Here is a 13,558-nt window from a genome sequence, read left to right on the forward strand (position 1 = left end):
CTCCTGGCTCCACTTTCATTCCCACCCCCTCTAAACACTTCATCCCAACCCATGGAATAGATCACCAAAATAGTTTTACATAGTTAACCCTCACCCCCCGTCCCCAAACTCCTTTCTTGTGCTGAGATAACTGACTAAAACTTACAGAGAGTTTAGTTCAAGTAAACACTTGTTTCAGAGTTTGGTGGGAGATACGATCTCCGGAGAGCGCAATGGGAATAAACCAAGCTCTAAGTACAGAACACAGATAATGAGACATTTGGAAGGACTGGGATAATTTCAGGAATTCCTTTGGAATTGAGTTATGTTAACAGGAACAGGACCCAGGAAATACCGTTGGAAGAACTCAAGGAGAAGCAGTTGCCTCACCAATCGGCATAGGTCAAAGTCCAGGATGGTGGTGGGGGTGCCATCTCCTAGTGGTGGTATTTAGAAGGTTCCCTGCCTTTCCATGTGGAGCCACACGTGATTACTTGCTCTTTTTCCCACTGAAGAGAACATCAGGGAGTGGGTGTTCAGAGGAAGATGGTCTGAAGAATAATGAGTCCTGACACGCTGACTCAATGGGCTCTTGACACTCCTGGGACGGAGCTGTGGTGTTCTGCAAATAACTGGGTACTCACCCAGGTATGCCCGAGGGTGTGGCTGGGATGGAGGTAAAGGATGACATCCGGCTCAAGAAGGTACCCGGTGAAGCTGGTTAGTGGCAGAGGCTGGTTAGTGTTCCACAAACCAGCTTCCTTGTCCTCCCAAGGCATTAGAGGCTGGCATTTCCCACCTTTCCCGGCTCTTCGGTATTGTCCAGTTGACTAACTCTGGCCGACGGAACGTGAAAGAGAGTGATGTACGCCTCTTCCATTAATAAATCTCCAGTGAGATCTTTCACTCTCTCTCTTCCCCCGCAGCTGCAGCTGCTGCAGAGGAAGCTCCAGGTCTCCCAGTGACCTTAGGGAATGGCTGAGCCATGAGACGGAAGGACTCTGGGGTCTGGGGATCTCCACCCTGTGGGTACCTCTGCCCTCAACTGTGAATCCTGGAAGTTAACTCTCAACAGGTGGCGGTTCTTAATGCACCACCCTTGCTCTCTGTGCCTTCTCCTCTTTGTTGCATCTCAGGAAAAGGTCCTTTATGTTCACCTACCCTGAATAATCCACCAGGTTGGTTTGTCTCTTAAAATGAATGGCCCCACCCCCGCTGAAATTTTATAATGCTTTGAGTTTTTCCACTTCCTTCACGGTGGTCAATTAGTTAACACTCAAAAGCCCCCTTATTCTTTTTAATCTACTTGGGGAACCGGGTAAATGAACTCATTGCATCATTAACCTTACTCTCAGTGCCCTGCCTGGCCTTCGGGGCTCTGGGTATCTCAGGGCCTCACCCGAAGGGTCAAGGGTAAGGATCATTTTGTCGGTCATTCTTCTCCTTCTTGAGAAGTCTTTTTCCGACTATTTGCAGATTTCCTAAGCAGGTTAGGGTCGCAAAAGTATGTGTAGTGGATAAGAAAACTAGATCATATTCTTGTTATGACAAATTTCACAGAAGTGACATCACGTGAAACGCTGTTAAAACAGCCCACTCACTTCATTCTTATTTATTCAGTTTACTTTTCATGGGGAAGGGATGAAGAGAAACTAGAGAAGAAAAGATGACAGTGAAGAAGGGAAGGAACCCATAACCATGCTACCTCTTGCTCTGTACGTATCCCCCTTACTAAATTACTGAATGTTACAGGGTACAGGACAACTCTAAATTAAGACAGTTCTTCAGTTTTGTTCATTCCTAAAACTTGGCTTTCTATCCTTGCTTCTTCCACGGCAATTTTCTGGCACTCTCCACACTCATCTCTTTGTTGCATTTCTGAAAGGTCCACTAGGTTAAATGACCCTCCTCACTCATGCTCTCTCTCTAAAAAATAGTACCTTTATATGGAACCTTTAGATAGAACCACTGACTATAATTACTTAGAACTTAGAACAACGCTCCCTATGAAAAAGATAGTGAAGTACCTACAAAGACCATAACAAGATTATTTGGGGCGCCTGGGTGGCTCAGTCGTTAAGCCTCTGCCTTCAGCTTAGGTCATGATCCCAGGGTCCTGGGATCAAGCCCCGCATCGGGCTCCCTGCTCAGCGGGAAGCCTGCTTCTCCCTCTCCCACTCCCCCTGCTTGTGTTCTCTCTCTCGCTGTGTATCTCTTTGTCAAATAAATAAATAAAATCTTAAAAAAAAATATTCTTCATCCCCTGAGTTTGAACATAGAGGGGACCTCGTGGTCACTCCATAGAGTGTCACTGCCAATGTCCACTCTATGAAAGATGTCATTTCCTTTTAATTCTACACAAAACATCTATTCATATTATGAAACATACTGCCATTTAAACCATGTTTTAAATATACTGTAGGCAATTCATAGTTCACGGAGAGCTCTCATCATCAAGAAGATATTTGGAGCTGAAGTTTACATGCTGCAAAAGTGATACACAATGCTTCATTCTGGACTAGAATCAGAACCACCACAATTGCACGCTTGTAAGAATACCAAGCAGTTTCCACATACAGTTAACCATAAAAGAGGTTAACGCGCTCTTCAGTTTCCTATTCTCAATAAAATGTCTATTTATTGTCTATTTTCGTCTAACCATTGGATGATATCAAAAAAGGGGTAAGAACTCAATTTTTAAGAAACATAACTTAAAATGTTGTGAGAGGAATGGAAATCTTCAAAGACCTGCAAAGACCTTTAACATGTAAATCCAATTTCTACCAGCCATAATCAGATGCATAAGTCCACGTGTGCACAAAGTGAATACACCCACTCAGTTACCCAAGCCCCAAGACTGATTCTGACTATGTGGGATAACAGCTCATAGTCACTGATGAGGAGGCTACCAGCTTGTTGCAGAGATAAAAATATATATATATATATATATACACACACACACACACACACACACATATACACACACATACATTTATGGATATGCGTGTCTTTGTGTGTGTGTGTGTGTGTGTGTGTGTGTGTGTATATATAGTCATCTTTGAAGCCGAAGTGGAAAATTGTGAAATAAATGATGAAAACAAAGGAATAAAGGATACAGAAACCCTTTGCCAAGTAACACAGAGAAGGGGCAAGCCAAGAAAAGAATAACATAGCCTAATCTGTCCAGAAGAACATTAACCAAGAGTCTGCTCAATGGGCACCATTATATAAACCAAGTCCAAAAGACATAGTGTCTAAAGATCGGGAGCTTGAAACTTCAGCACACCAGCTTATTTTTCTATTTCTTCTGTAAAGTTCCTTGTGCTTTTATGGTATTTTAACTTTCGTGTTTGAGACCGTTGGGATCCAGAGATCTCTATCTTGGCAGAGTTAAAAGAGTATGTGTGGGCTTTTCCTAAGCAGAATGGTGATTTAATAGGTTTTTTTGGTGAGTAGACTCTGAACAGTAGGCTTGACATCTTTATTAAGCATAGAGAAATGCCAACTTGAGAAAATATCCTAACACTGTTCGTGGTTGCTGTTAGGAAGAGAGCAATCCCCTCAATTCCTTCCCTTCTTTTCACTGGGAGGACAGGGACCACCCCCCTCCCCCCAGCAGGTGGGTCCGAGCTGCTTGTCTATGAAGCCATTCAGTCCAGCTCAAGCCATGGGCTTTTTTCTGCTCGTGTTTCCTTGGCAGCTTTTTCATCCCCCTTCTTTGCCTAGAATACATAATCCCCCAATGTAGGCCCTCAAGTATCTGCTGAAGGAATTATTTCACTTACGGACACCCACATCACCTATCTGTCCTGTAAGCCTGACTCGGGAATCATCTTTGATTCCTCCTTCTTCATGCCCTACATCCATCCATCACTAAGTTCTACAAGTCTACCTCTTCAAATGCTTTCAGATAGGCTACCGCTTCTTTTTTCTGACTCGCCACCCCAGGCCCCAGATGAATAGCGTCTCATGACCTCTTATGAGAAGAGGTCTGTTGCCGTTTGCTTTTAATTTCATTATCATAAACTTAACTCTGCAATCCAGCTAGACTTGGAGGGGAGGAAGGAAAATACAGATCCACAGAACCGTAGCAAGAACACAAAGATTATAGGACATTTTGAACAGTTGGGGGTGATGGGGTACTCTCCCGAGCTATAGAAGGAATGGTCGGGTGCTTAAGATAACACAGAAGTCAAATTTATTAGATTTGTCCACAGTCAGCAATGGTGATCTTCTTGCTGGTCCTGCCATTCCTGGACCCAAAGCGCTGCATGGTGTCCACAATATTCCTGCCCCTGCTCACCTTGCCAAAGACCACACTCTTGCCATCCAACTACTCAGTCTTGGCAGTGCAGATGAAAACCCTGGAACCGTCTGTGTTGGGTCCAGCATCTGCCATGGACAAGGCGCCAGGGCCCGTGTGTTTCGGGATGAAATTCTCATCATCCGCTTTCTCCCCACAGATGGACCGGCCGCGGTGCCATGATGGCGAGTGACGTCACCACCCTGGCACAGAGAGCCCGGAATAATCCTGTGAAAGCAGGAAGCTTTATAACCAAATTCTTTCTCCCCGGTGCTCAGAGCAGGAAAATTCTCTGCTGTCTTTGGAACTCTGTCTGCCAACAACTCAAAGGAGACGCGGCCCAAGGGCTCACCGTCTCACTGCAATACTGAAAAACACAGTGCGATGGACCATTACTGGGAGGCATCTGCAAGTCCTCATTACCTATTTCTCACTCCTAACTCACCTGCCCTCATCCTCCCTGAGTCCCGGCCACCTGGATTGGCTTTTGCCCATTTTATATATGTACCATCTCACTGTGCCACCTCCTCAAGCAAGAATTTGGAACCGTGTCACCTGCCCCACGAACGTCAAACTCTGAGGCCACACCTCAGTGGTCCTCTACTCCAACCTCCCCACAGGGGCCCAGCTTCCTTTCATACTGATCTCCAGCAACAATGCACACAACCCTCGGCCGGCCTCTCCACCAATCCCACAGAGGCCATCTGCATCCCTCCCTCCAGTCTTTGTCCCTGCTGTCCCTGCTCCTAGACCCTTTCCCTGTTTTTTTTGTTTTTGTTTTAATATTAATTTATTTATTTGAAAGAGAGAGAGAGAGAGAGAGAGAGAGAGGCAGAGGGAGAAGGACAGAGAGAATCTTTAAGCAGACTCGCCGCTGAGCACAGAGCCTGACGTGGGACTCGATCTCACGATCTCATGAGATCATGACCTGAGCTGAAATCAAGAGTCGGGACGCTCAACCAACTAAGGCCCCCAGGTGGCCCCCAGACTGATCCCTGTTTGTCCCACCCATCATCTCTACACCTCCTTTCAAGGTGCTTCTCCTATGAAACTCATCCTGACCCCTTTCCCCTCAGCCATACCCCCTTCCTCTCAACACTCACTGACCCACACTTGCCCCCCGCCCACTGCAAATTCTTGGTTGTATACTGTCATGTATTGCTCTGTAATTGCCTCTTGGGGATTGGTACTGTGTCCTCAGCTAGATCTTCATAAAGATAATTTTAGATTTATAGACAGTTGCAAAAATAGTACTGAGGCAATGCCTTGTCCCCAGCACCAGGCTTTATGTTCAAGTCTTACATAATCATGGGACAATGATCAAAACTAGAACATTAAGCTTGGTCAACACTACCAACTAAATCATGGAATTTATTAGGATTAGGATTTCACCACTTTTTCCACTCCCTCCTTTTTCTGTTTCAGGAGCCCCTCTAGGTTTGCAAAGGACATGGACACGTCCTGTCTCCTCCAATCTGTGCAGTTCTTCAATCCTTCCTCATCTTTAAGACCGTGACACTTTCGAAGAGTATGCCTCATCAGCTGTTTTCTAGAATGTTCTCCAACTGGGGTTGGCTATTTTCTCTTGATGACAGTGGGATTACACAGGAGCGGGAAGGACACCACAGCAATGATGCGTCCTTCTCAGCATTTCCTACGAAGGGGCACCCAATGTCAGTATGTGTTATTGGTGATGCTAAAACTTAATCACTTAGTTAACGCAAGTCTCTCAGGATTCTCCAGGTAGAGTTACATATTTCTTTTTGTAATTTACTAAGTATTTTGGAGGGAGATACTTTAAAATGCTACAAATATCCTGTTTCTGCTTAATCTTTCACCCACCAATTCTAGCATTCATCAGTGGAACGATGCTGTGGCTTCTAAGCCTCTCATTTATTTGTTTACTTATTGGAATTCTTCCGTAAGGAGAATTCTTTTGCCCTACTTACTTATTTATTCAATTATTTAGTTATATCAATATGGACTCATGGAGATTTATTTTATTCTTTGGATTGTAGTCCACTATTACTTCATCACGCATGCTGTTCTAACCTCCAGCTAGATTTCATGCTGCATCAGAGCAGATGTGACCATGTCTTATACTCCTCATGCATCTCCCCTCGTGTCTAAGACAATGATAGGGACACGGTAGGTGTCTACTCGTTCACTGACTGACTGACTGACTGACTGATTCAGTCCCTCAACAAATAATGTTCATCGCCTTGTCTTAGGTGCCAGAGTTACAACAAAATAAAAACTTCTTATTTCAGGGGGTTTGCAGACTAGTTAACAGAGACTCGTGTGTCTATCTACAAGCCCCTGATAAAAGTATTTGGAGGAGTAGTGCATAGCTCAAATGGGAATATATTAAACTCTACCTAGAGAAAGAAGAGTAGGGTGATAGGCCGAAAAAACTTCCTTAAGAAAAACAGTATTCCGTTCCCTTTTTACTCCATTGCTCTATAATAATAAAAATAAGTGGGCATACAAAATATCTAGAGACAAATACCATAACACAGTTAGCAGGTATACCCTGCCTCTGCATCTTCTAAATAATTCTTAAAATCAAACCTCAAGGGCATGATTTTTAGGACGATTTAATGTAGTAAACACGGACTCTTTATATAGTGACTATATGCTTTACTAAGAAAACTGGAAAGAGGTAAGGTAAAAAAAAAAAAAAAAATCTGAGGAGCCATTTGTCTTAATCCAGTTTCCAAATCCAATTTCATAGTTTTTATGCCTTCACAGGGAATAATGAAGAGCAAATAAGAACCATCATCAATCAAAGATGGACTAAGTTTCTTTACTTAATTCAATTTTCTTGTACCGCTCCCACTGTAGTTTTCAAACAAAGCTGTTCTTTTCTGCGTGTGATAGTTCAGACCTGCAAACATCCTCAGGAATAATAAACAAACAATCAGGGCACATTTTCTGTCACAAATTACACTCTGTAACATTCTTTATCCCAAAGCATTTTGGACTCACAGCAAGCAGAGACGCATCTAACACACAAAAATACCCTGCCTTATTACAAGAGCTGCAAACAATAGAGAATTTGTATTTTTAGACACTTCCTGGCACTTAAACCTGTTAATATTTAACTCCTACTATTGTTCTAAGTGATGAATAAGCAAAGGCTCTCCTGCACAACCAATGTTACATCATGCACTTTGGTTGCAGCAGTAAATGCTGACGTTTCCTATCGCCCTTTCTAATTATTGTCAATGTGTCTTTTCCATGTTAGGATACACACAACAGATGCACCTGCGTGTTGTGTCTGTGGTTATCCCCACGCACGTGTATCTGTGGCTACCCCCACGCACATAGGCATATGCGCGGATGCGCACACAAATAGGATCATAGGCATGAGGATCCATCCCCATGTTCATATCCACTTAGAAATCTAGCTTGCTCGGCTGCCTGACATGTCTGTGAGCACGACACACATCCAGCATGCAATCCAGTGGCTTTCCTTTTGTTACCTTTGGTAGGAGATTAAGATAGAAAGTTTAAAAAAAAAAAAGAAAAGAAAAGAAAAAGAAAAAGAAAAAGAAAGCCAAGAAGATACTTCATGGCGTCTGTGATTAAGAGACAGAAGCCAAGGAGACACTTGGTGAAGATTTACCTCATTTCGCCTTTCCCGCTTCAAGCCTTCTTCCTTCAGCAACCTACTTACCTTCCTCTTGTTCCTAGCCCAGCGACCACCCTGCCCCATCTCTCCCCGGACCTCCCAAAAGGAGCATCACTAAATGAAACAAGAGAGCATTCCTTTTCGTTAGGCTGTTATTCAACGTTGACTCAGAGAAAAAAATTTACTATAAAATGATGTGGTGTAAAGCCCAACAGAGAGTGGACGACTCTGTGACGGAACTCCCTGGAAAAGTCCCATACACATGGAAGGATGTCTGGGCCAGAAAAAAATGGGTAGCAGGGAAAAAAAAAATAATTCATGAATATTTTTAAATGTTTTCACAATAGATTTTTCCTGTCCGTGATTGGTTCTCCAGGGGGTATCCTCATAGGGGATCACTGCCCCTGACGCCTTCCCCATATGGTAAGCACAGTGCACATTGACAGAAATAGCATGGAATGGGAGTCAGAGTTCACAAAACATTTTTTATGCACTACCTCACTTGATCTTTTTTTTTTTAAGATTTTATTTATTTATTTGAGCGAGAGAGAGCGCACAAGCAAGAGGAGGGGCAGAGGGAGAAGCAGGCTCCCCGCTGAGTAGAGAGCCCGATGCAGGGCTCGATCCCAGGACTCTGAGATCATGACCTGAGCCGAAGGCAAACGCTTCACAACTGAGCCACCCAGGCACCCCTCCATGTTCTTATTCTAATAGTTATCACAGTGGTTACTTCCACCCCAGAAAAATCTATAAGGAGTTCTACATTTTTATTCAGTTGCATTTGTCTAGCATGCACAGTTCTGGAATTTTCCTTTCTGGCCACTGTTATTACGAAGACCCTTGAATTAAACAGAAGGGGTGTCTGCCAGCTCATCCTTTCTGAGCCATTCAAAAGGTGCCTTAACAGAACGACTTCTCTGCATAGTAACATTCTGATGTCATAAATACCGAACATGACATAGTCCTACGTGGGAGGGCAAAAGGAAAAAGGAGCTCCAAACAGACAGATCCATTTCTGTGCCAACACAGCCTGATAATTAGACCAGTAGGAAAAGAGAGAGAGAGAGAGAAAATCCCCAGATGACAGCTTAATGGGACCTCGGGCGAGACCCCTCTTTGGTGTGTGTGAAGGAGAGTCTTCACTGTGGTCAGCAGAGAGCTTCTAGAGCTGCCGGCCACCCTCTCTCAGCCGCAGCAGTGATCCGACTCCGGCGTACCACCCCTCCCTCCTTGCCGCCCAACTCCGCTCTCCTGCTGTTTTAATTGGATTATTTTGGAATCTGCTATTTCTGTCTCGCTCCTTTCCCCAAACTGTCATATAAGTACTGCAGCTTGACTATTACTCAGCTGCCAAATTTCACTCCCGAGACGGCTGTATTTCAGCGGCAAGTGAAGTGATATTCCCTCGGTGCCATCTGAACACTAGCTTAAGGGGTTAAGCATCGGGGGGGGGGGGGATGCCTTTATGCAGGAAAGGAGTGTTTTGTTTTATTCTGTCTCGTCATCATTACTGGAGGAGCAGGTCATCGCTCCACCTGAGCATGAACGGGGGAACCTTCCAGAAAACACTTCACACAGATACTCAAATGCACCAAGAGGATACAAAGACCGACGAGGACTTTCCCCAGGTTCTTTCCTACAGGGACCGCAAAACCTCAAAACATCCAGACCATAAGATGATGATCATTTTTAGAAGGGACGAAGCCTCAGAGAGTAACCCATTCACTACAGATATAAAACGTGGAGGGGCAGAGTACATGGCCCTCCTGATCCCCAGGCCAAGGGCGTTCCACCTGAACTTGGGTTCAGCCACAGACACACGCAGAGGATCACATCTCTGCCTGTGGGACCAAAGACAGCCCCAGCTTCTAAAACACATGATATCAGCGCTAAATTTCTTGTTCTGTTTGGTTAACGTTCATTCGTTTTAGACACTTGGGATCTAAAGTTAATCTCTAGGAGCAAGAAACCAGAGTATAAATAGAGGGAGAAGCAGAGTAGAAATAGTAGCAGTAAATAGCGCCAGGCCAGGAAATGTGCAAAGGTTTATATGTCTATAATCCTCACGGTGACCTGCTGTCCTCACTTTAAAGAACAGAAAAAGGAAGGACAGAGAAGACAGAATGTTTTTGAAGAGAAAACAGGAGGGACCGACTATAACAGCCAAGTCATAGAAGCTACCTTCCCAAATTTTACTAAGACGTTTAGTGAAAACCTAAACTGGAGAGGGTCTTGAGTTAGGGAGGCAAGGGGACTAAATGATCTTCAAGTTCCCTTCTACGTCCAAAGACTACAACATCAGAAGCTATAATATCTAACATTCTACAATTTAGAAAACATATTTAAATGCTTCATTTAAATGATAAACTTGATAAACTCTACGAGAAAAAAACATTAATTTGAAAGGTACCACAGAATACTGACCCTTGGATATTTCTCCTTCTACTCAACACTTAGACTTGGAACAGTGCAGTATGTCAACATCAAGAGCAGCATCAATGTAGTAGAGATGACAGAATCTCTGCAGCATTCCACCTTAGGGTCTCAAAGACAAAATGGTAGGCTTTGGTGTCAACCTCCATAGTGTTTTTTCCATGTGTTTTCCTCCATCGGGTGACACAATAATCTACCTTATTTCCTAAGGTAAAGGAACTACGTGAATGCCTGCACACTGATACAGTCAATCACCTGATTTATAAGGCTTTCAAAGAATAAAGTGCTTTACATGGAAGTCTGGTAAATTTAGAAACTCGAATATACTCCAAAATCATTTTGAAAAGCTATGCCTACATCTAAAACACTATGTACTCTTGAGTCTTTGTCTCTACGGTTTTCATTTTGCCACGAAACACATCATTAAGTGTTTCAAAATAAATACCTTCCCCCAAACTGGCTATGAATTATGGAGGCTTTTTTTTCTTCCAGGAACTGGAGTGGAAAATGGAAGAACATATTTATGCTGAAAGATAAGTTTGGAGGAGATCTCTATTTTAAATATCTAATGAATATCAATAGGGTTTTCTTAACCATGGAAATGTGTGTTGCAAAGGCCAGAATGCACAGTATATGCATGTGTTGGATGGTTGGGTGGGTTGGGTTGGGGAGTGGGATAAGCAACTAAACTGGGTGTGTCAAGGAAAGAAAAAGCATTTAGGTAAAGCATATGGTAGAGGTTTGAGCCCCAAAAGAAAGCAGCTGACCAGGGAAAGACAAAATAGAGGAACCCCCCCTTGCCAATGATAGTCAATCCAAAGCTAGAAATGCAGTCTTTACCTAACCCATGCTGAAGGCCAAAGAAGACAAAAGAAATCTCTGAATGGATTCTATTATTTAAGAGACCACTAAATACCTAGGAATGGAGGGAAGAAGGTCAGAAGAACCATAATCTCACAAACAAGCAGAGTGGAAAGGCACCAAATACTGGAGAGGCCAAGATGTGATGACCAAAGAGACTATTTTGATATGGAACTTCTATCCATTTCAAGTTAACCAAGTAAAGTTAACTATGCTTGTGCGCAGAAGGTAGAATTAATTATATACTTAATCTCCCCCTGTAACATGAACGGCGGTGGATAACAAAGAAAAGGGATGTGGTTAATCCAAATTGGAATAAGGTACACAGATTCTGGTAAAGCAACCACACATGCCCCCATTCTTTGGGTGGTGGCTGAACAGAGAAAGTACCTCAATATACCGTGCATCACCCACTCTTCTATCTAGTACGTTCACAGAGTCACAATTGCTTAAAATATGGCTTGCCAATTGCGGGCACTATTTAGATTACCTACGTTGAGATCAACAGCTGTCGGAATGTTCCTGGCCCTGACCACGCTCATCCAAGCAGAGTTCCACAGCTGTCTTCTCTCTTTACTTTCTACTCCATTCCCAATCTGATCCCACTGTCAATAACCACAACCTCACTGCCAACTGCCGACTGTTCTCTGGTTCTTTCTGCCTTTCAGATCAATGGGTCTTTCTCCACTGGCTTCTCTCATTTCAGATGCATTCTCTGCCTCCTTTCAGAACGGCCCAGTTCCGCTCCATGTTCACCTGAACTAGGTTATAATGCTATCGACTGCACCTCCCTTGGAAATGTGAACTCCATTAGGGCAGGCCTCCTGTCTATCTTGTTCCATTGCCGATCTCTAGTGCTTAGAACCATACCAGTACATCGTAGCCCCCCAAAGAGGTATTTGCTGAATGAATAAATGGGTAATACATGACTGAATGGAGTTAGAATCTAAAGACACGGTTTCAGCCTCTTACAATTCGAAAGCTGTGCCTCCATTCTGTACCAGCAGAGTCCTAATCACCCCACAGGCCCTGTGGGACTCTACAAATTGAGTTTTCAACAGTGGTCTTGGCCTGGTCTTGCAGACAGGTTTCCTCCATGACTGCAAAAATGGTTTGGTTATGGAGACAATCAAAAAGTGCTGGACCACGGGTGTGAGGCTCCAGCACACTTAAATATGGTGGAATATTCCCCCACTCTCCTGCCTCCCTACAGACATTTGTTCTGATAAAGCCCTGGATAATCCGCATGTCTGCATTTCTGCACCCCAGCCAGTGATTTGCAGCAAGAGAACTGTTTCTTCCTCTCTGTTTGAGCTCCTATTGATTCTGTAGTTTAGGAGGAGTCCAAGTGCTATCCAAATACCAAATGTTCCATATGGTAGTGCTATTACCATTCTCACTACTGTAACGTCCAGCTTTCCTACCTACCTACACTCGTGAGGTGCCTCGCTGGAGTCTGGCAGGACACTATGAACTCTTTTCCTGCCCTATATTTGCTGACACATTTGTTGTCCTCTCTCCCTTTACGAACTTACTCATTTAACCAAAATAACATACGTATGTGTGCAAATACAGGTTGCATTTTCTTATTCGCTCTTACAATCATTTATGGGAGAATAATTTATGAGCCATTAAAGAGGAGTTCTTAGGCTAAACTGTTTTAAATAGGAATTCAGATGTTCCTCCTCTTATTGAAAAATACAGAGCTGTTCAAATTAGACTGTAAGTGTGGGCCAAAACAAATATGCGGATTTACACACAACGGTTGCAGAATAGCCAGTGAAAAGCGTTAGCCAAAGCTCACCAAGTGGCCTTGTGTTTGTCTCCTTAATGCCAAATAATCCTTTGCCTCTTCTTCCTTCTATTTTTCAACTGTCTGATGTAGCTAAAGGATTGAGGAGCCTCACAACCCCACAGGTTTCCCTTCTGTGTTTATGTGGGATGAAGCACATGTTTCCTAAGAGCTGGGCGGGGGGCGGAGGGGGGGGGTCTCTCACTCTACCTTCTTGTTCATTTAATTAGGGAAAGGAAGCTTGTTTATCATGGGGGGAAGAGATGAGGCTGGTAGCTCATGCACCGAGCCAGACGGAGACTCTCCATGTGCAGCTCAAAGAGGCCAGGAACCCTCCCTGACCCAAGGTGCTCGCTAGAATGCAGGAGCAAGGCAACCTGCTCTCACACAAGGGCTGCTCCAAGGGGCCCATGGGCCAGGTGACATCAACGGATGTCACGGCTCTGTGCTCAATGGGTCTCTCTGACTTGCAGGCTTCGGTCAAACAGTTTCTCCAGAACTGGGATGACTCCATTAATTCAAATTAAAGCCATTCAGAAATAAATTAAAACAATTT

General features: G+C 43.8%; 1 protein-coding gene and 1 pseudogene across 13 annotated transcripts in view; both read right to left on the reverse strand.

Moving 5' to 3' along the window:
* The window catches only part of ATXN1 (ataxin 1), a 397,428-nt gene that overhangs the window by 230,798 nt on the left and 153,072 nt on the right, over nucleotides 1–13,558 (reverse strand). The window lies entirely within an intron of this gene.
* On the reverse strand, nucleotides 4,181–4,675 carry LOC113927409 (annotated as a pseudogene).

Source organism: Zalophus californianus, chromosome 7, assembly GCF_009762305.2.
Source record: "Zalophus californianus isolate mZalCal1 chromosome 7, mZalCal1.pri.v2, whole genome shotgun sequence".
In the NCBI taxonomy this organism is placed as follows: domain Eukaryota; kingdom Metazoa; phylum Chordata; class Mammalia; order Carnivora; family Otariidae; genus Zalophus; species Zalophus californianus.